The 24,170-nt window shown below is 44.1% G+C and overlaps 1 protein-coding gene across 3 annotated transcripts in view; it reads right to left on the reverse strand.

Moving 5' to 3' along the window:
- Positions 1–24,170, reverse strand: part of SLIT2 (slit guidance ligand 2) — a 353,730-nt gene that overhangs the window by 318,487 nt on the left and 11,073 nt on the right. The window lies entirely within an intron of this gene.

Genomic DNA, 24,170 nt, shown 5'->3' on the forward strand with positions numbered 1-24,170 from the left:
TGTTGCAGGATGAGTCTTCCGAAGGCTGCCTCAGCCGATGCCATAGTGTTGATCCGATAATGCCTGATGAAGGTAGACACGTCGGACCAGGTGGCTGCCCTGCAAATCTCTTCCATCAAGGCTTGTTTAAAGAGAGCGGCTGAAGTGGCTGCGCTCCGCAGGGAATGTGCTGTGATGCCTGACACAACTTGAAGACCACTAGCTAGGTATGCTTCCCTGATGTATGACCTAATGGTGGAGCTTATGGCCTGACAGGACATACATGAGCCTTTATTAGGAGCAGAAATGGAGATGAACATGAATTCCGTTTTCCTAATATTTGCCGTCCTTGAAATATATATATGCGGAGAGCTCTATGTAAGTCCAAGGAATGCCAGCTCCTTTTGAGTGGATGGATTAGGGCAAAAGGATGGCAGGTGTAGTTCCTGGGCCTGATGAAAGGAGGAACCCACCTTGGGAGTGAAAGAGGGATCTAAGCGCAGTACCACTTTCTCCTTATGGAAAACACACAAGTCTTTATGGATGGAAAGCACCCCCAGCTCTGAAACCCTCCTTGCCGATGTAATAGCGACTAGAAATAGTGTTTTCATCCTCAGGAATCGCAAGGGGGGCTCCTTCAGTGGGTCGAAGGGGCCTTTGGTGAGTGCGGACAGTACAGTGCTCAGTCTCCAGGTAGGAAACCGATGTACCACCGGAGGGGTAGATTGGATCACTCCTTTGATAAAGGCTTTAATCTGTGGATGAGACGACAGAGGAAGGCCGTCCAGCTCTGGACACACCGAAGCGATAGCCAAAACTTGTTTCCGCAAGGTTGCCGCTCTAAGGCCCTGCCGCACTCCATCCTGGAGGAATTCCAGCAGCTGTGGGAGGTCAGGCGAGGTAGGGTTGATTGTCTTACGAAGGCACCACCATGAGAAAGTTTTCCATGTGTAAATCCTAGTTGTGGAAGGGTGTCTGGCTTTCAGAATAGTCTTAACCACGTCCTCTGACAGACCAAGATCTATAAGCCTAGACCTTTCAACCTCCACGCGGTCAGTTGAAACCAGCCTGGGTCTGGATGATTCAGCGGGCCTTGTTGAAGGAGATCCCAGGTTACTGGTAGATGCCATGGCATTTGAATGGATAACTCCATCACGGCCAGGAACCATGGCTGGCGCAGCCAATTGGGTGCAATCAGAATTACTTCTGCCCTCTCCGACCTTATCTTCCTGATGACCGTCTGAAGTATGGGAAGCAGAGTGAAGGTGTACATGAGGTCCGGAGGCCACCAGCTCAGGAGAGCATCCACCTGTTTGGCTTTCAGATCGTAGAATCGGGAGAAGAACCTCTTTACCTGTCGGTTCTGTGATGAAGCGAAAAGGTCTACAGCGGGTACTCTGAATTGTTTGAAAATGGCTTGGAATATTTGTGGATTCAACATCCATTCCCCTTCCTAGATGAATTGGTGACTGAGCCAGTCGGCTTGGGTGTTTAGAATGCCCCGGACATGTTCCGCTCTCAGAGACAAAAGATGTTTCTCCACCCACTCCATGATGGCTGACGCCTCCTGATGTAGGCACGAGTAGTGGGACCCACCCTGTTTGTTTATGTCGGCCTTGGTGGCCACATTGTTCGTGCAGATGAGTATGTGTTTGTTCAGTAGAAGCTTGTGAAATCTGAGTAGTGCTAAATGAACCGCCTTGAGTTCGAGGAGGTTGATGTGGAGCGAAGCCTCTGACTGACTCCTTACGCCCTGGGCGTAGTAGCCTGCTACCGTGGCCCCCCATCCCTCAAGGCTGGCGTCTATGAATACCTGTAGCAGTTGATCGTGGATATAAGGTTGTCTGGCTGTCAGGTTGGCGGTGTCGGTCCACCAGGATAGGCTTTTCCTGGTTGCCTGGTTCAGGATAATGACTGTCTATTTTGTGAGTGATGAATAATTGAAAGGGACGCAAGGCCGTCTGAAGAGGCCGGGAATGGAATTGGGTCCAAGGATTCAGACCCAAGCAGGAGGTCATAAGTCCCAGAAGGCTCGACAGTGCCATAAGGCGATGACATGGTGCTCTTGCGGTGGATTTGGCCACTGCCGCAATCTTGCATGCCTTGTCTGACGGAAGGTGTACTGAGTTGATCGTGGGGTCTATGAACACTCCCAGATGTAAAATTTTCTGTGTTGGTATAAGCAGACTTTTGGCTTTGTTTATGAGGAAGCTGTATGTTTCCAAGGCGCTGACAACCCGATTAGTGTGTTGGATAGCTAGATCGAAAGAGGGCGCACATATGAGGAAGTCGTCCAAATAGGGATGATTTTGAATCCCTTCCCCCCGTAGCATCACCACAATGGCTACCATTACTTTGGAAAAAACTCTGGGGGCAGATGTCAGGCCAAAGGGCAATGCCTTGAATTGCAGGTATAGATCCATGTAACAGAACCGCAGAAAATGCCGGTGGGATGGATGAATGGATATGTGCATGTAAGCCTCTGTAAGATCTATGGAGGTCATGAATGTGGCTGGTCGCAGTGCTTCCACGATGGTTCTGAGGGTCTCCATATAGAAGTGTTCGGTTTGTATGGAACGATTCAGGAACTCTAGATCTAGAATTGCTCTCCAGTCACTGTTCTTTTTGGGACCATGAAGAACACAGAATAAACTCCTTAGAGGCGTTCCAGAGTGGGCACTTCCTCTGTTGCTCCTATTTGGAGCAGATGAGAGATGGCCTTCATAGATCGTTGATGCTTTACCGCACTGCGGTAGAATGGTGACAGGATCAGGCGATCTAGAGGTTTGCGCTGAAATTCTATTAAGTAACCTTGTTGAATCAGTTGCAGTACCCAGGCATCCATCTGCGATTGGCGCCACTGTGGAAGGGAAAGCTGTAACCTTCCCCCCACTACAGCCGTCCTGGCGTCACTGCTCATTTCCTTTGGGGAACTTGTCATGTTTGCCTCCCCTGAAGGACTGTGACTGAAAGGGTCGACTGAATCTATTGAAGCGTCGGAAGGAACCTCTTTGAGAGGACCACTGAGGACGTCTCTGATCCTGTCTGAATCTCGATAAGTTATGGTAGGATCGAAAGGACTGAAAATGTTGGCCATAACAAGTATCCTTCCTTTGAGACTTAAGAAAGGTTTGGTTCTTGTCCTTAATTTCAGAGAGCATCTTGTCCAAACACTCTCCAAATAATCCCCCCCTCGTGGACTTTTCTGGAAAGGAACGCCATCTTCCTATCCAGTTGGTCCTTAACAAATCCTACTCCGTCTTCGGCAAAAAAGTCAGAGGACTGAAGTGCAGTAACTGGTGCATCCACAACAGGCAGCTCCAGCATCTCCATAGCTCAAGGAGACATTTCATATAGCTTTTTGGCTCTGCCAGAAAACTGTTTATTATGTAGAGGCTTGTCCCATTCTGACCTAATGACTTTCTCAAAGTATTCTGGCAGTGGGACCTTAACTGACTGGGCATCACATTGTGGAAAATATTCCTTAGAGCCCTTACGCCTGGATTTGGGTTTGGACTCCTCAGAGACCTCAGCCTCCTCTGATAAATCTATGGCAAATAAGGCCTTGGCCAAAAGGGCTTGAAAATCATCAGGACAGAGCAGCTGGGGCTGCTGTTCCTGCATAACTGGGAGCTCTTCATCAGATACGAACTCTCCCTAATCCTTATCATCAGCTCCTGAGGCCATGTCTACAGAAGAGCAGTCATCCCTATTGGGCTGCTCTTGGAAGTTTTGCACAGATTTCATAGCCGCTTTAGTTGGCCATTGTCTGGAGGTGCCTGCCATATTACCCTCAGGTTCCTCCCGGAGAGGGTCTGATACAGCTGAATAAGCTGAGGAAGCTGCCAGATACCCCTGTATATTAGGCTGGTAAAAGCCCTGACCTGGATGGCCCAGGCTAGCCTGATCTCGTCAGATCTCAGAAGCTAAGCAGGGTCAGCCCTGGTTAGTATTTGGATGGGAGACCACCAAGGAATACCAGGGTTGCTGTGCAGAGGAAGGCACTGGCAAACCACCTCTGTTAGTCTCTTGCCATAAAAACCCCATAAGGGGTCGCCATAAGTCGGCTGCGACTTGATGGCACTTTACACCACACAAAAAACCCTTGTGTTGGACAAGCCTGTTGAAAAGGGAGAATGAGAGCCTGAAGCCTCTGAAAGTGCCTCTCTAAGGAGCCATCTATCATTGAATCCACTTGCTCAAAGGTAGGATGTTTTGGGGGGGCACCCTTCATCCGAAAGGGGTGGTACATTACCCTCCGTTGTCTTCTGTGCATCCAAATCCGCTGGCACGACAGAGTATCCGGCGGGGACCGTGTAGGTCAAAGTGGAACTCTGGATAAGATGGCGCTTGCTACTGCCTGCTTTTTTCCCTCCATTTGTCTTCGTCGTTTTGGTGGCTTTTCCATTCAGCTTAGAAGGCTTGCTGGGCTCCCTTTCCGATAGCCCGCCAGAGCGGCTAGTGGCAGCGGCTGATTTTAGTGCCAAATCCTGGTCTGCATCGAAAAGGAGCTCGATCTCCTCCGATGCAATCTTTGCAGCAGCCATTTTGTGTCTCACGGCTATCCCGCGGCTACTCTAATCTTCCCGCAGCTCAGCTGTTAGTCGGGAAGGAGCCTGGGCGCTTCCACTCCACATTCACTCACACAAACAGGAGGAGGGGAGGAAGGGGAAACGATTTCGGAATGAAGAGAAGGGAAAAAACAAATCCTTAGACTACTTTCACTTTCTGTCTTAGTTCCAGCTATGGCTGGACGTGCTCCCCCAGCGAAGGCAGGAGAAGAACTGGAAGTGAAGGCGTTCCTCGCCCAGGAGACAGGAAGTTGTTTAGTTAGTCCTGCCTCCCCCTAGCAATGGAGCGAGAAACACCCAAGATTCAAGATGCCCTTCCTTCAGAGTGGGAAAGTCCCAGTAGCACATCATGGGATTATTGATTTTCTTTATGTTAGCTCTGTCAAACATCCCATACATTGATTATTCCACATAAATAGGATCCGTTGCCAACCTTCAGGTGGTGGCTGGAGATCTCCCACTATTACAACTGATCTCCAGGCAACAGAGATCAGTTCCCCTGGAGAAAATGGTTGCGTTGGAAGCGGGACTGTATGGAATTATACCCCATGGAAGTCCCTCCCCTCCCCAAACCCTGCCCTCCACAGGCCCAATCTCCAGGTATTTTCCAACCCGGAGCTGGCAATCCTACTTTCAACAGACAGCGAACACAATTTAATTTTAATGTTATGTTTTTAAAGCTGCTTTAGTGTTATAATTTAAGCTGCTTATTTCAATTGTTTTGTGATTTTAACTCTGGGGGAAAGTTACAATTCATTTAATCACTTTAGCAGTGCTGTATGTTGCTTTCAGCACAAAGTAGAAAGCCAACTGGGGAACTCTACTCATACATAAATAACTTTGCTGTCATGAGTGGGAAAAGGAGCAGAGATTCTCCAGTCTGCAGTTGAATGAAGCCCGCTAGACAAAGGCAGCATTCTCTCCAATCTTCCCCAGAACCCTTTATAGTACCTCTACCTAATATACCAATTCAAAGGACTGCAGAGCCTGGATAAACTGAAAGCAGCCACTCTCTTAACCGATTCCATCTCCAGAGATAATCTAAGGGAAGAGGGCAAGTGAGCATCTCCTATGCCAGAAGCCTGCCCAGTGGGAATCTGTTCCCAAGAATGCCAGGGTAGCTTCAGCTGTGCATTTACTACATCCAACTACGGGGATTTGTATGAGTGATACCAAGCAAACACTAATATGATCAAATCCACATCCAAAGTCACTTTATGCGAGCCCTTTCATGTGTGCAATGATACTCAACTGCACCATCTAGAAACACACAATACACAAGCATTTTGCACATGCCATATCACAGAACTAGCAAGCACTGATGTATATCAAAAAACTGGAGAGTTTTTTTAAAAGTTATAAGACCAGATTTAAATCAATAGCTGCTAAGAAATACCTTAAACTTGATATACTGAAGGAATGATTTCTCAAAGAAATTATATAGGAATATAGCTAAATTCACCTCTCTCTGAGGAAACATAAAGGATCAATCCCTCATAAATTTCTCAAAGAACCTTATGGACACTGGAAAGCCAAGGTGTCTTATGAAGATAAAAAAAATCTGAGACCAACAATGCAGTAGAAATCATGTTAATATTTTAATACGCCACACTGTTTTCTATTAACTGGAAATTTATTTCATTCCAAAATATAAATTTAAATATATAAATTTAAAAGCTATATACACAATGATAGTTTTCATTTGCTCGGTCTGTTTCAGACTGAGAACATTCTAAATTCAATGAACAACAGACAACTGAAGATTCCACATTCAATAAAAAAGCATTATTCTTTACAACAGCAATACAGAAATGCTTATTTTGACATTTTGTAATGGCACTAACTACTAATTTAAGTTGTTAAAAAAAGACAGCATCCAGCAAGCAGAGTCTCAAAGAATGAGCACAAAACAGATGTGGGAAAAACAAACAGCCCTCCTGTCTTGGAATTTCTAAAAAGGTCTGCAAAGAGCAAACAGGACTTCTCGCCGCAATTTGACTTCTAGACCTGCTAAAGACAGTCCCATGAGAACTAGACTCAGATTAATTAAGTGCATGGCTACAAGTGCTACACTTAGCACAAAGTACACAGGATCTGTAGCTACACAGCCTACAGGCACACTCTTCTTCCACAGTTTGGACTAGAAGTAACCTTACCTGCTTCGTGTTTCATTCTCTGAAATGAAACATGATTAGATTTCTGATGTTTTACACTAAGAATGGGCGATGAGCAATTGTTTGAAGCATTTCCGCTTGAATATCTCTGGAATTCTCCATGTTATTTTAGTGCTGTCCCTACAAGGTTCTCACACTTGCCAGTTACTTTACAGTGGCGTTCATTTAGCAAAATTAACCAGGGCTCTGAACAATATTAAAATGTACAGAAACTTTATTTAGTACAGAGAGAGCTTTGCTACCTTGGAATATGAACAAGAACTGCAAAGTAAAGTATTGGTACTAAGCATTTGCAATTGTCAGTAATTTGCAGATTTTTCTAGAGGAAATGATTATCCCTTCTAATTTAAAAACACTACACCTGGCAGAGAATAATACCTGGATTTCAGTCCTTTAGACATCTTTTGTGGCAACCTCTATTCTAATATTTTCTATTCTGCTGCAAGCAGAACCTTTGAGGCAATATGTAAACACAAAAAGCTCTAAAGCCAAACTAAGTACTTTAGTAGTTAATAAAAATGTGCTCATAGAAATGCAAGTATAGTTCCTATAATTTGGGGGGGGGGGTAATATACATTCTTTTACTAACTGATAAGCACCACAGACTTCTTGTCCCACACCCTTCTCACAAAGAATGTGCAATGGGCCTAAAACTATGCATGCAAGCCAGAAGAAAAAAGGTTTGCCTTATCCCTGATTAACAAAGAGCAACCACTTTCTAACTTTTCCCTCCAGGCCTGTTCAAAAGCATATTCTCTGCTTGAGCTCATTACCTGCCTTCAGACAGAAACCTGAAAGCATTAACCCTTGGTTGCTTTTCTTTTTGGAAAAGCAAGAGTTATTTTGTGAACTGAATTGTCATACTAATATGTGTTCTGTAATTTTACATTTAAAAAAGCAGCTGTAGAATGCCTTGAACCACGAGGAAAGGCAGGATGTATTTTCGTAAATAAATATAAATAAGTAAAATTTTACACATTTATGTTCTGCAGCTGCTAAACCAGGAAGTGGTTCCAAGGTGGCTTACAAATAAATGACAGTTCATAATTTTAAAAATATCGAATTGGAAAACATGCTTCATATCAATGTTCTGAAAACATCTATATTAGATCACTGCAACATGCTTTACACTGGACTGCCTTTGAAGGCAGTTTGGAAATCCTGATTTGTTCAAAAATTCAGAAGCAAAATTGCAAAATGATAAGCCATCACTGGGCTGGTTTTTTACTGTGTGCCAAGAACAGTTTTGATTTTAAGCCCTAACAGCCTAGGATGAGACTATCTGAAGGCAGAAGAAAAAGAAGAAAAAGAAGGAGGAGGAGGAGTTGGTTTTTATAGGCCGACTACCTTTTAAGGAGATCAAACCGGCTTACAATCTCCTTCCCTTCCTCTCCCCACAGCAGACACTTGGTGAGATAGGTGGGACTGAGAGAGTTCACAGAAAACTGTGACTAGCCCAAGATCACCCAGTAGGCTTCATGTGGAGGAGCAGGGAAACCAACCCAGTTCACCAGATTAGAGTCCACCGCTCATGCGGAAGAGTGGGGGATCAAACCTGGTCCTCCAGATTAGACTCCACCACTCCTATCCACTACATTATGCTGGCTTTCTAAGAACCTGCCTAGACATTAAAGTCATCAGAGGCCACAGTAGTAGGCCTTTGTTCTGTAGTGATGCCTCACTAATGCAACTCTCTACCTGCAGCAATTCACCTGATATCTGCGCTTATGGCATCTAATGAAGACAGTTTTATCAACTGAGATAGTTAATGATGCTATGTTGGTAGTTTGCTGGCTTGTACACTTTTTTATAGTCACTGTATTTAGTAATTTAGTCCATAAATTGTTGTATTTCGTTAAAATATTAGATAATCCATAGATTACCGGGGGGGGGGGGAACTAACTGCAAACCCATTTCAGGAACTTCACTTGACAGGCTGTCTAAAAATATTTTAAATAACTAGGTCCTGACCTGGATAGCCCCAGGCTGGCCTGGTCTCAGCAGATCCCAGAAGCTATGCAGGGTCGGCCCTGGTTAGTATTTCAATGGGAGACCTCCAAGGAATGCCAGGGTCGTGGACACGGAGGGAGGCAAAGGCCAACCACCTCCGAATGTCTCTTGCCTAAATCAGCTGTGACTTGATGGCACAAAGAAAAGGGTCATCAATAGGACTTGTAACTATAAATATTAAAAAGGAAACCAAGTGCCTTTTTGGGGGGAGGGGGACAGAACACAAATTTCATTACTCATGAAAAATATAAATTATGGAAAAAAAAACGTGCCCTTTCTACAACTATTCTTTTTCAATGTAAAATTACAGAACACATATTAGTATGCCAATTCACAACAGAACACTAATCCTATGCTGTAAATACTTGGTGCAAGTCTGTGTAAGCTACTTCAAAGCAAAATAGCACATCACAGTAGCCCTAGGTGATTTGCTACTGATATTTATTCTCTTCAACATTAAGCTGCCTACCTGGAAGACTTTGGGCCAGCTTTAAATTGAAAATTGAGATGCAGACAGATATCTGAACTTGCACATTTAAACTCCTAGCTCTAGCTACCAAAAGCCAGGCCAAACCACATGTTTTTAAGGAGCTCAGGCTTCGACAACACTGCAAGGAAGAAATTATAGATAGATACTCCCGCCCCCCTCCCATCCTGTAAAAAAATCCATGTGGTACAAATACTGTGCACTGTGAAGCATGCCGATCACAGTGGAGTCCAATCATGACATATGGGCTTGGCTACAAACAGCAGTTTATACCAGGTAGAAACTGGTAACCATTTGCTACAGATGGCAGTGATTAAAAGTAGCAGTTTTACTGTTAACAACGATCGAAGACAGCCTTTTCATTAAGCATTACAGCCAGTACTGAGTCTTTGAGGTCCAACACACTTCTGCACTCAGAAATCACAGTTGCTATGAGATACAGACGTCTACTACCTCTAAGCTTCTTCTTCAGACATACACATCACCCCGAAATTTCCTAAGTGAAGTTGCTTGAACTTCTAAAAGCCCGTGCTTTATTACGGCCATTTATGCAGGGCTGTTTCCCCGCAGTCACCCCTGCCGACTGATCCAGTGCTTCATTTTGATTATGCATGCCTTTCCTGACCGTCACAGGTCGCCTTGTTCTCCTTGAGTGTTTCTGCGCATTTTGCCAGTGTTTTCCGGATTCTCACTAAAACAGCATCTGGAAAACACGGGCAAAATGCACGGAAACGCGCGGGGAGAGCAAGGCAACTTCTGACGGTTGGGAAAGGCATGCATAATCAAAATGAAGCATGGGAGCAGTCGGCAGGGGTGACTGCGGGGAAACAGCCCTGCATAAATGACCTAGCTCTTTACTTCTGTATCTTAAACCCATTTTTGGCACGTTTGACTGAAATAGGAGGGACGTGTCCAGTTGCAGCCCTGTGATAATTCAGTGTGAGTGAAGACATTCCTCCCCACACATTATCTTCAGTTTCCATTCACATGTGTCCCACAGCCGGCTCCAGATTTTGGGGAGGAGCCCTCGGGAAGATGCTGTTTGGTGGTCTCCAATTAGACACCACCACCTAAGCAAAATACAGCTTCTCTTTCTCATTGTAACACAAATAGAGAGAATTGGACTGATTCTTGCTACTCATTGCTCACCCAAACTGGTGGCCAAGGCAATTTAGTAGTGGGAAACAGTACCCAAAGACAGAAACTTGTCCCCTCATTGGCTAGGGCCCAACTCTCAACCCTGCAGAGAAGGAAAGCCGCTTAAGGGTCTACTGTGGCCCTTCCCTTTACTAGGGATTCAGCAGCTGCCTGAGGATACCAACATCCAACACTGGCTCTAGGTGTTCCCTGGTGGTCCCTCTCCTGTCGCTATTTTATGGCTTAATGGCATCTAGGCTGTATCGTTCTACACACAACATTCCTAGCAGATATCTTTTGAGGTCTAAATTAAGAGTTACATGCTATCTCGTGTATCTTTTCTTCACTTTAAGGCAGCCTCCAAAGCCAGCACCCTGTTAGATGCTTTTACTTTTTCCACTGAAGATATTCCAACCTGCTTTCCAACCCAAGATAGTGGTAGGGAATATTCACAGGGCAAAAAAAGACAGAAGGAAAACAGTTGGGAATGAGGAAACAGTTGGAAGGGATCCATTCAGTTTGTCCTCAGGTTCCCATTCAGTTCATGCATAAGATGTCATTCCACCAGTGAGGAAGTGTCTTCTTCCTGGGAAACAGCTCCGAGAAGGACCAGCTGGAAAATCTACCCATGCTAAGGAAACCCTGGCTTTTTTGATGGTCACAGAGAGACTCCTATGGGAGTGGGAAAGGTGTGAAGGGATGGGCAAGAAAGGGAGGAAACTCTTTTCCCTCCCTTTGACCCACCTATTCTACCTTTCCTGCATACATTGGAAGCCCGTAGTTTATATCTCAGAGCCAGAGTGGTAAAATGGTTAGTGTCCTGTACTAGGATCTGGGAGGCCCACGTTCAAGTCCCCACTCTGCCATGATGCTCCTTTGGCAACGTTGGGCCAGACAGGTCACAGCCAGGCTGGGATAAGGTCATGATTTCCTGCTTATTTTTCCGCACTGAACTACCAGCTGCTCCCCAGTTCAGCTACCTAAATGCAAAGCCACACCAAAACTGAGGAAGGAGCACAAGGGAAGGCTGAACCAAGCACTGGAATGTACACTGGGAGTGCATTTGATTGAGTGGCACATTAAGCCAAAACCATTGCCAAGGGTCACGCCTCACTCCTGCCTCCAAACTCCTCCCTTGTCGTAGACTGCAATGAAGGAATCGTGGTTTAGTTACCTGTAAAACATGCATTCCCCTCTGGATGCACACCTTAATGTGGTGAGGGGGTTTGTGTGTGTCAGGGAAGCTGAGAGCAATACCGTAAGGGGTCTAGACTCTACCAAGAAACTAAACTCCTAGCAGAGTCACTCAAGACAGAATGGTCACAGCTGAGACACCAGACGAAGATGCATCCACCCCCTTAAGGGATCAATGGCCACATCTGCGGAAGAGAACAGGCAGTTCCAATGGGGATGGGGGCAGAGGAATCCCTGAAGGTTAGCTACTGGGCAGCAGCAGTAGTGGAAGGTGACACTGGCGGAGGATCTTTCGTAGACAACTGCAGTGCCACTACGGCTAAACCTGGTTAGTACTGCGCAGAAGAAGGCACTGGTAAACCACTTCTGACCAACCTTTAGCTTGAAAACCCTATGATGAGACAATCCAAATTGAAAAAAGATACAGTGCTGGAAGATGGGACCCCTAGGTCGGATGGCACTCAATCTGCTACTGGGGTAGAGCAGAGGGCAAGTACGAGTAGCGTTGTTCTTAATGATGCGATTGGACTAAAGCCGAAAGGACGTTCAGTGGTTGACATGAATAGATGCAAAAGGAAAGTCCAAAGCTGTTCGACGCATATAATAGGAACATGGAATGTGAGAAGCATGAATCAGGGTAAGCTTGAAATTGTTAAACAAGAAATGGAACGTATGGACATTTCACTCCTGGGAGTAAGTGAATTACAGTGGACTGGATTAGGACATTTTCAATCAGAAAATTACAAAGTGTTTTATTCAGGGAATGACAAAAAGAGAAGAAACGGAGTTGCTTTATTAGTAGGGCAAGATGTAGCAAAGGCAGTCAGGAGCTATAATGCAAAGTCTGACCGAATAATATCAATCAGACTTCAGGGAAAGCCTATCAACATAAGCATCCTTCAAGTTTATGCCCCAACTACAGATGCTGATGAGGAAGAAATTGTAAGTTTTTATGCCAGTGTTCAGGAAGAAATTGATCACACACCTAAACAAGATATGCTGATAATCATAGGTGATTGGAACGCAAAAGTAGGAAACAAAGCAGAATCAAATGTTGTTGGCAGATTTGGGCTAGGAGCACGGAATGAAGCAGGAGAACGTCTCGTAGAATTCTGTGAAGACAACAATCTGTTCATTGCAAACACATGTTTCAGGCAACCAAATAGACGATTGTATACATGGACATCACCAGACGGCCAGAACAGAAATCAAATAGATTATATAATTGGAAGCAGAAGATGGAGAAGCTCTATTCTCTCGGCCAAAACAAGACCAGGAGCCGGCTGTGGTACAGATCATGAATTGTTAATATCAAAAATCAAGATAAAGCTTAAGAAAAACACCAAAACATCCATAGCACCAAAATACAATCTAAGCAATATTCCAGAAGAGTTTAAAGACCATGTAAGGAACAGATTTGCATTACTGAGTTCAAGTGAATGTAAACCTGAAGAACTATGGGTGGAAACTAGAGATATTCTCAAGGAAGAATGTGCAAAGACTATTCCTGTAGCCAAAAGAAAAGAAAAACCTCGATGGATGTCTGAGGAAACTCTTAAAATTGCCAGAGATAGACGAGAAGCAAAAGTAGGTGACAGAAATAGAATCAAAAGTCTAAGTGCAATGTTCCAGCGACTCGCACATAGAGACAAAGAGACCAGTGTAAAGAAATAGAAGAGAACAACAAAAAAGGAAGAACAATCTGTTCCACAAGATTCAAGAAATCAAAGGGAAATTTAAAGCACGGTTAGGCATGCTGAAAGATCAGCATGGAAATACATTAACTGAACAGGACAAAATAAAGAAAAGGTGGGAACAATACACTGAAGAACAATATAGAAGAGATGATAGGATAAAAGATTCTTTCCAGGAAGAATCTTTTGAAGAAGAACCTACAGTTTTAGAAAGTGAAGTGAAAGCTGCATTGAGAGCAATCAGGAGAAACAAATCACCAGGAGCAGATGGGATATCAATAGAGCTATTCCAAGCCACAGAAACGGAGTCCATCAAAATCTTGACAAGAATATGCCAACAGATATGGAAAACAAAACAATGGCCCACAGACTGGAAACGATCCAATTACATTCCAATTCCCAAGAAAGGAGACATCAAAGATTGCAGCAACTATCGGACCATCGCATTAATTTCTCATGCAAGTAAAGTGATGCTCAAAATCTTACAGCAAAGGCTGTTACCATATATGGAACGAGAAATGCCTGATGTTCAAGCTGGTTTCAGAAAAGGAAGAGGCACTAGAGATCATATTGCAAATATACGCTGGTTACTGGAGCATACGAGAGAAATTCAGAAGAAAATCAGCTTGTGTTTCATAGATTACAGCAAAGCTTTTGACTGTGTGGATCATGAAAAGCTATGGCTGGTTTTAAAGGAAATGGGTGTGCCACTACATCTGATCGTTTTGATGCGCAACCTGTACTCTGGACAAGAGGCCTCAGTTAGAACAGAATATGGAGAAACAGAATGGTTTCCATTGGCAAAGGTGTCAGACAAGGATGTATTTTATCTCCCTATCTCTTCAATCTACATGCAGAACGTATAATTAGGAAAGCTGGATTAGATTTAGATGAAGGTGGGAGTGAAAATTGGAGGAACATTAATAATTTGAGATATGGTGATGATACTACATTATTGGCAGAAAATAGTGAAGATTTGAAACAACTACTGCTGAAAGTTAAAAGAGAAAGTGCCAAAGCAGGACTACAGCTGAACATCAAGAAAACAAAAGTAATGACTACAGGAGAATTACACAACTTTAAGGTTGACAATGAGGAAATTGAAATTGTTCAAGACTTTCTATTCCTTGGCTCCACCATCAACCCAAAGGGAGACTGCAGCCAAGAAATCAGAAGGAGATTGAGACTGGGAAGGGCAGCCATGAAGGAGCTAGAAAAGATTTTGAAGTGTAGGGATGTGTCACAGGCCACCAAGACTAGATTAATTCATGCCATCGTATTCCCTATTACTATGTATGGGTGTGAAAGCTGGACAGTGAAGAAAGTGATAGGAAGAAAATAGATTCCTTTGAAATGTGGTGTTGGAGGAAAGTGTTACGGATTCCGTGGACTGCCCAAAAAAAACAAATCAGTGGGTTATAGATCAAATCAAGCCTGAACTGACCCTACAAGCTAAAATGACTAAACTGAGGCTATCGTATTTTGGTCACGTCATGAGACGACAAGAGTCACTGGAAAAGACAGTCATGTTAGGAAAAGTTGAGGGCAGCAGGAAAAGAGGAAGACCCAACAAGAGATGGATTGACTCAATAAAGGAAGCCAGAGCCTTCAATTTGCAAGATCTGAGCAAGGCTGTCAAAGATAGGACATTTTGGAGGACTTTCATTCATAGGGTCGCCATGAGTCGGAAGTGACTTGAAGGCACTTAGCACACACACACAAAACATGAATGTACTTGCCTGGTTAGCTGGAGTTAGAATCCTGGTATGCGGGGTTAACTAATTCCCGTTAACCTAGGGGCCTGCGTTTATATGTCACTGGTAATTAGAGGGTGCTTTAAACCAAGATTCTTTCATCACACTCACGAGAGAAGGAAAGTTCGGGTGAGGCCAAAAACAAAGATATTTCATTCCCGAAGAATGCAGGTTTGCACAGCAGTCTCACATACTTTCTCCTTGCAACCCACATGCCAAACTAGCTGGCACCTACTGGGAAAAACACAGAATTGTTGAGTTCCCTGTTCCCCATTTTTCCTACAAGGCTAGAGGGTTTCCCATCTATAGCTGAGACCTTCTCTTGTTCTGTCCAGCTGAACTGTTCAATTAGCTGTCTCAGATAAAATCACCAGCACAATAATGGCAAGTGGATCCTGAACTGAAACCCAACATTAAGAAACTGTCGACAGCTGTCGAATCTGGAATAATAACACAACTGCTCCTTCTAAAAGCCATTCTTGTAATCTACGCATGTGCATGCACACACAATCCTACCTAATGCCTTTGGCGAAAAAGTGCATTGCACACCATTACATCATGAAAACGAGACTACAGGTCTAATTTAATCTTTCGCCTGCATCCATTATCATGATAGGGAATACGATACTCGTTCCCACTGCTAGGGTCGTGACCGTTACTATGAAAGTGCCCACCATTAATTTCCCTTGTGCGGTGACCTGAATCAGCATTCTATGCTATGTCCACATCCAGAACCGTGGATGGAAGATGAGACAGTTGAAGAAAGGTGGAAATAATCTCCTTTCTTACTAGGTTTAAAAGATATTAACTGATGGTAGTAGAAACGGAACTCGCAAGTTTCCACCTCGCTTTGACTGTGGAATTCGAATGCTCATCGGCAGTTCATAACCGATAGGCATTGTTCATTCTGGTAAAAGCAAATTCCCAGTAACAGCTGCTTGTGGAGAGTCATCCATGCATGGGTACTCTTTACATAAAGGAATTAAAATGCTAAGGGATACAAGAGTGTTTTAACTAGAATTCTATGGGATTTTTTTTTTAAAGCTCAGAAATGCTTTGCCATAATGCAGTTGTTTTTCAAATTGCAGCAGTGAAGTTCAAGCTGGCACTGGAGTCCTAGATCTTTGTTTGAAAGGCCAGCGTCTGGGAACTCTGACATTCTGTTAGACAGAAACTGGAAAGGCTAAAATTTAGTTAAATCAGAGACTCAGTAGAAAACATCATGTGATGCCGGTTTGGGCAGAACTACAGGAGAATTGGGATCTCTTGGGTCCTGTAATGCAATAGCAGGTGCAAGAAGTTAAACAGCATCTTACAGGCAAGAATGGAGGTCTAAAAATCTGGCAGACTTAAAAAAAATTGTTCTTACTCTTTTGAGAGGTCCCAGAGCAGGAAATGTCAAGTTGTAAATGTGATAGAGCTGTACCTGCGTGGTCTTTGACCTCCTCAAATTACACCAACAACAGCTGCCTAGCTGTGCCAACCCAAGTCGAGTAACCTTGAAAACTCCAACTAGAACAAATGTTATGTTGAACAACAGCCTGGGGCAGATCAGTAGATTTGGAGATGCCAGGGCAATCCGTACTACAACTCCACCACATGAAGGGGGCAAGCAAACTTTAACAGTAAAGCAAGTAAAGCCTCAGATAAACCTTACTCTTAACACAGAGCAGGAAAATCAAACAAAGGCTGTGATAGAGGCACACTGGAAAGAGCCGGCATGGTGTAGTGGTTAAGAGAGCGATGGACACTAATCCGGAGGACCGGGTTTGATTCCCCACTCCTCCACATGAGCGGCAGACTCTAATCTGGTGAACTAGGTTTGTTTCCCCACTCCTCCACATGAAGCCAGCTGGGTGACCTTGGGCTAGTCACAGTTCTCTCAGAATTCAGATTAGCAATATCAACAGCCTCACAAAATGTAGAGAGTGATACCAAACTGGACAGGAAATGAGCAGTTAAGATTTACCCCAAAGGGATGGGCAGGTTGTAAATATTAAAAGGGGCTCCCAACTGAATTACTGAAAATGCACCATTCATTACTATTATAACATTTGTCGTAATATCAGCAGCCTACATAATTGCAATTTTTATGCTAATTTAATCCTGAAGAACCAGAAACACACTACTCACAGTTCATTCAACAGCTACTGAACACCAAGCTCTTCTCTTCCCTACATTAACTCACTCTCCTTGGCTACATTAGCAGCTAATGAGCTTTGTTCGGGGCAAAGGCTGCAATGGAGATGGAGACACAATGGAAGATGACTCCGTCAGCTCATGGGCGTTATGAGCAGCCCCAGTTTCTCCAGTCCATGGGTGTCAAACATAAGGCCCAAGGGCTGGAGCCGGCCCCCCGAGGGCTCTTATCCAACCCGCAAGCCAGCCAAGGTAGCCACACACCCCAGTCCCAATCTGGGCTGGCGAGCCCGCAGCACACTCACCAGCTGGGGCAGCTACCCTCCCCCAGTGTCAATGATAAAAGACTGTTAAATAAAAGAAAATACTGTAAGAGTGTTATTGTTTTAAGCATTTTTGTATTTTAAGTAAAAAAATAATATCGTTAATTGGCTTTGTCTGTGTCTTCTATAAAGTTTTATATCTCCAGTACCTGGCATTAAATTTTATGGTGCACGTGGCCCGGCCCAACCAAGTGACATTTATGTCATATCTGGCCCTTGTAACAAATGAGTTCGACACCCCTGCTCTAGTCTACACGCTGCCACAGAGGGGGCGGGGAGGAGATGTCCCTCTTCTCCTCCAGTGCTACAGATGCTGGCCTGAACATTCTGCCATCTAGTGGTCCACCTGGCAAATGCCGGATGCCCCTGAGACCTACTTCAGACCCAGAGCTCAACCTAGCGATTGAAAACCTCATGGCGCGCACTGCAGGTATTTAACCATTTCTTCCCCAAGAAAATGGGGGGGGGTGGATTTTCATTACTGCATTATGGGTGGGCTTTGGGAATGGTCAGAGAACTGAACAGCAGCATCTATAAGAGCAAAAGCAGGTTTTCCAGGAATATCATGGAGTAACTCAGGCCTGCCACCCCACTCAATTCTTTCAAGCATTTCATCCTTGTTGCAGGAATCAATGCTTCCCAATGAACTCACACACAAGCTAGCAGAAGCACTCACTGTCAGACAAGTTTTCTTTTTTAAAAAGTCACTGAGTGAAGCTGTGCATTCTTTCATCTGTCTACTACAAAGCTGAAACGTCCACCTACTTTTCCCTCGGGTTTTTGCTACTCATCCCTTCCCCATGCTCAGCTGCCTATCCTTACACAGCCTGTTTGTATGGGGGGGGGGGGGGGATTGGAAAAGTCACTGCAGCTAGGCCTGCTTACAAAATCTTCCACTGCCAATTCCCCCCCACCCACAAACACACACACACAAATATGTCAGGGATCCACATTACCAGAAGTGTTAACTGGAATGGAACTCCTTGTCAGAATCCCGAATGCTTCCACCGTTGTATTTCTGGAACAGGCACACAAAAAGCACACAAAAACTGATGAACTCTGTGTGTGCCCCCAAAAACTTTTAATGTGTATTTTATGCTCTTCTGCATCATCAAAAGATAGAAACCCATTCACAACAAGTTCATGGTGTGCTACCAAGTTTGTTCCGTGGCACACAAGGGGTTAGCTGAAAATACTGTGCTTCTAAGAAAAGGCAACAAAACAAATGAAATAGTTTTCTTTCAGGGAAGCTATTCAGTATTTTAAGATTAAAAAAATAAATAAGAACTTTTGTTTTAAAAAATTTGCTATCATATTCCACAAATATCCCATTCTTGCTGGATGGTAACCCAAATTATAACAGCAGAGCAGAATTCAAGAAGCCCGCACATCCCCTATGTTGTGCAGTGGCAGAAACTGTTAACCTGAAATCATACTCAGCAAAGGTCGAAAGCAATCTGGATTTTTATTCAGATGAACAGCCAGCTATCTCTGACCCAAGTATTTGTCCGACCAAGATACCGCTCCAATCTGGATTGACTGGATGAATGTTTTTTTGTAAACATCCAAAAGACATCACAAGATCTACTCACTCACTCCATCATCTAGTCCCATTCAGGTACCTTCAACTGTAAAATCAGCATTATCAACAGCTCTAACAGTGCTTACCAATAATACCTGAAGATCTTGCTGTGACCCTGCAGAGCACATTAACTTTTCATCGGTAACGTCACACAATTGAATGCTGTGTTACAGCTGGTTACACAGGGGGTGACTTCCATTTGTCTCTCTCAGGAATACTTCTACAGGTATCCCTGGCTACCTGTCCTCTTTCTCCATCTGCCTGGAGCTATCTCTACCTGCATTTCCTGGCCTGAGATAAGCAATGAAAATAGAACCGCACACAGAGCCCCATATTTGCTCTGTAAAACTGGAAAGAGACTCAGCTAAGCAGCTGCCATACCACTGCCCTATATTAAACCCAGGACAGCGCTATGGATTCACTAGTGCTATTCTCGAAATCATATTGTTAGCCTAGTAAGCAACATTGTACCTGAACTCATTCTTCACATAAGATAACACGATACCTGGGATGAAAGCAACCTTAATCACCTACACACATGAACACATGAAGCTGCCTTATACTGAATCAGACCCTCAGTCCATCAAAGTCAGTATTGTCTACTCTCCAGGGTCTCATGCAGGGGTCATTCACATCACCTACCTGCCTAGTCCCTTTAACTGGAGATGCCGGGGCTTGAACCTGGGACCTTCTGCATGCCAAGCAGATGCACTGAGCCACAGCCCCTCTCCCTATGTCCTCTCATGACCCAAAGCATACAACATTTCGTTTCTGTAACTCTGAATCAGGTCTACTACTGTCCATGGAGCTGCTGCTGAGGTCAATCCAGATCTTCAACTGGACAAAATCCACTGACTGGAGAGAGTGTGACCGTATTTTCACACAGCTCCATCGGTTAACAACACAGTTCCAGGGGCAATGTAAGTTTCTGTTCCTTCTTCTCTTCATGACAAGGGACCCATGCCAGCTTCAGTCCACCCAGGAATCTCTCCTGGTTGTTCCTCTGCCCAAAGTGATTAGATCAGTTGCTGCCAGATCGCAGGCTCCCTCAGTGATGGCACTCTCTCCTCGTGGCATAGCCTTGCAGAGATGATCAGGAAGGTATTTGTGATGGGCAGGACAAACCCAAGCTTCTGATTTAGTGATAAGTTACATATTTTAGCTAGCAGTTCCGCGATTTTGCATTTCAGGCTTCTAGGAACTCTCAAATTCCATCCAGTACAACTAAGCTTGTTGCTTAGGGCCAAACAATTTGTTATGTTTTGTAACCATTTGGGTCCAGGTTACTGAATGTGAATCACTTTCCTTACAGCCACAGAGCAGCTGCAGGGAATGAGATTTCAAACATACACAGAGGCCCGATCCAACTCGGACCACAGTATAGTGGGAAGAGGGACTCCTACCTGTCCCATGCACCTTTTTCCCGAGCTGAAATGGCCCCAAGAAGGAAGAGTTATTGGCCTCATTTTCACACTGTGGTCCCAACCTTGCAAACCTGCAGCGTATTATGAGCGTGGTTATGTCCCCATTACCTTCTGCATTTAAAACAGATCAGCGGCTGATCAGGTATGACATCTATTTCAAGCATCCTTGTACACCTTTCTCACGTAATGGGCTCCAGCTTCCTAGCTAATTTATTGAGCTACTTTCTGCCCATGTATGCAAACACTTTTACTGGATGACAGTGCTGCAGGAGGCAAAGAACACAGTACTCACAAGCGACAAGATCTTTGGCTGACTCAGTTGGGCTCATGATTTTGATACCAACACACTACCATTAAGCCAAGACTGCCACCATTTCAATCTCAGTCCAGAACTACCAACATCTGGTAGTAGCATATACACAAACCAGGGTCAGTTCCATGTTTTGGGAGTCCCCGGAAGAGAGTGCCCAGGGGTCCCCTCCTCTGCCCACCACCAGGCCTCCCGCTCATGCCTCCCTTCCCACGCACCCACCCACGTGCCCTGTGCATTCCCTGCTGCCCATGCTCACACTCGCCTTCATGACTTTTCTTCAGCTGCTCTGTGTACTGCACATGGTTGGGAGAGTCGCCACAGCCACTATCATGAGCACCACTGCTGTACATCACCTGCACATACTTCACCAGCACAGCTGGACCGCAAGGGTAGCCAGCAGTGTTGGTAGCAGAGCACTAGCAGGTGAGCAGGATGGGGAAGGATAGGTGGCAGGTGGCACACCTCAGGAAATGCTGACACCAACCCTGACATGAACTCCAAGACAGGAGGGGGAGGAGAAGGAAGAGCAAGAAGAGGAGAAAGAGGAAGAAGAGGAGAAAGAGGAGGAAGAGGAAGAAGAAGAGGAAGAAGAAGAAGAAGAGGAGGAGTTTGTTTTTCTCTACCTTTAAGGAGTCTCAATGCAGCTTACAATCTTCCCTTCCCCTCCCTTGGGAGGTAGGCAGGGCTGAGAGATTTCTGAGACAACTGTGACTGTTACCCAGCAGCATCATGTGGAGGAGTGGGAAATCACACCCAGTTCTCCAAATTAGAGTCCCACAACCATTATGCCATGCTGGCGTATAATCCAATAATCCTTCATTGTAACCAAATTCTGCCTTTTTCACCTAGAATGGGTGTCAAGCAGTAACAAACCTACACTATATGACCTTGGGCACGTACACCAGAGAGAGCACTCGTTCTGTAGAAAACTAAATGGATAACATTAATTGCAGCATTCAGAAATTTTATTTTTAAACTCTGTCGAATTCTTTACCAGAGTTCAAACTCTTTGAGGAGCAAGAGCAATTCATCTGGAGCCTATACAATAAACCTAACTATACTGTGTGACTCTATGATTTTCTAAATACAGCTTTAACCAAAGATGTGATAGATATGGACAAGTCATGAAAGGTGTAAAAATAAATTACAGAATACTATAGTACTCTACAGAGCATGAATTATTTATTTACAAACACTTTAATCTCACTTGCAAAGTTCATCTAGTCACTTAGGGCCACTTCAGTTTGGGGGAAAACAAACAAACATCTAAGCAAGTTTACATTGCAACCCAGCTTAATCCCACATACTGCCAGGCACCTGAGTTCTGAGCATTCTCTGCCCAGCTGCTAAAATGTCGTCATTTCCCCTGTTAACTTCTCAGCCATACAGTTTATAACCATCATGCCTAACAACTGTAACAAACTAAAACCAGCACAAAACACACCAACTCATTTAATACAACCACAAGACAGATGATACTGTACAGACTGTGGTCCTCATGCTTACTTCAACAAAAGCCATTATTTCTTTAAAAAGGAATTTGTAATGCCTGGTGGGGAGAAGACAGAAAAGAAGACCCTAAATCAGCTTCATTAAGCCTAGCCAGTGTATTGGTTAAGAGTGGCAGATTCTAATCTGGAGAACCGGATTCGATTCCCCACTCCTCCACATGAGGCCAGCTAGGTGATCTTGGGTTAGTCACAGTTCTCTCTGAACTCTTTGAGACTCCTTTCAGAAGAGAAAAGCGGGGTATAAAAACCAACTCTTCTTCTTAATAGTTAAAACATCACTAAGGTCAATCGCATTAATGTGTGCTTAGATATAAATTGTATCTTTCATTCATCGGTTAGGATCCACCCATATATTTTTTTAAAAGAGATACATTTAGCTCATTTCCCCTGATCCAAAGTCCCAGATGACAATAAAGCAATGTAAGTTAAGTATAACACATAGGTATGTGGTCTACAGAATGGGGGGGGGGGAATTGAACAATTTTATACTGCAGTATTTTAAGGCTTAATGCACTGCTAGAAACCATGCATGGGTGCTTAGATGCACAATGGGATTCAAGCTCCATCTTCAACAGCACATCTATGTATGATCCAAGAGCAGAGATGAAAAGGCTCAGGAAGAACACCAGAAAAATTAGCACAGAATTTCTCTTCCCCTCCCTGTAGACACTTTCAGCTTTTCTCATGAAAAATAAAATCTAGGGGGGGAAGCCCTCATATTTTCACTTTTAGACTAAGTAAAATATTTAAGGCAATATTATTAAATATTGTTTCAGCTGCTCTTTACTCCCTCAAAATGGTTTCTAATATCATATAAATAAATACAGTTATTTGTTAATCATAATTCTGGTATAATGTAAAGCCATATACAGTGATTAGAAAACATTTTTGTGACTTCTGCAACCAGTAAGCTGATCTTCATTTGTAAAGATAGATAGCAAATCATGAAGTGAGCTAACAAGTACATATAGGCCATTAATGCATAGTTGTTTCCTCACGGTCACCCCAACGACTACTTCGGGGCTTTGCCTTAAATATGCATGCATTTTCCAACTGTCAAAGGTCACTTCACTCTCCCCGTGCATTTCCACATGTTTTGCCCATGTTTTCTGGATTCGTGTTTCACCACCATCCAGAAAATGTGGGGGGAAAGCACAGAAAGGCGCAAGGAGAGCAAGGTGACCACTGACGGTCGGAAAATGCAAGCATAATCCAACAAAGCCCCGAAGTAGTCGGCGGGGTAACCATGAGGAAACAGTCATGCAAAAACGGCCATACTAGCCAGCATAGTATAGTGGCCAGTGCTGGATTAGCATCTGGGAGACTTGTCTGAATGTGCATTCTGCCAAGGACACTTGTTGGGTGACCTTGGGCCAGTCAAAAATTCTCAATCTAAATAACTTAACAGGGCTGTTGTGAGAATAAAATGGAGAAAGGGGGAATGTTGTAAGCCATTTCAGCCCCACTGGGGAGTAAAGTGTAAATGAAGTAAATAAATAGATCCAATTTGTGAAAATCTTTAGCTTTCTGATGTTCGTGGGAATAAAAATGCAAATTCAGAATCTCAAGGGAGGGGCTTTGGCTCAGTGGTAGAGAATCTGCTTAGCATGCAGTAGATTCTAGGTTCAGACCCTGCATCTCCAGTTAAAAGGACCAGGCAGTAGGGGCTGTGAAAGACCTCCGCCTGAGACCCTGGACAGCTGCTCCCAGTCTGAGTAGACAGTACTGATCTCGATGGACCAATGATCTGACTCAGTATAAAGCAGCTTCAAGTGTGCAAACTATTGAAAATTCAGAAACAGATTTATCACTGACAATACTACCACCTCAAAAAATACTCCCTTTTTAGGAGACAGTATGGATTTAATACAAAACCGT

Source organism: Euleptes europaea, chromosome 9 (assembly GCF_029931775.1).
Source record: "Euleptes europaea isolate rEulEur1 chromosome 9, rEulEur1.hap1, whole genome shotgun sequence".
In the NCBI taxonomy this organism is placed as follows: domain Eukaryota; kingdom Metazoa; phylum Chordata; class Lepidosauria; order Squamata; family Sphaerodactylidae; genus Euleptes; species Euleptes europaea.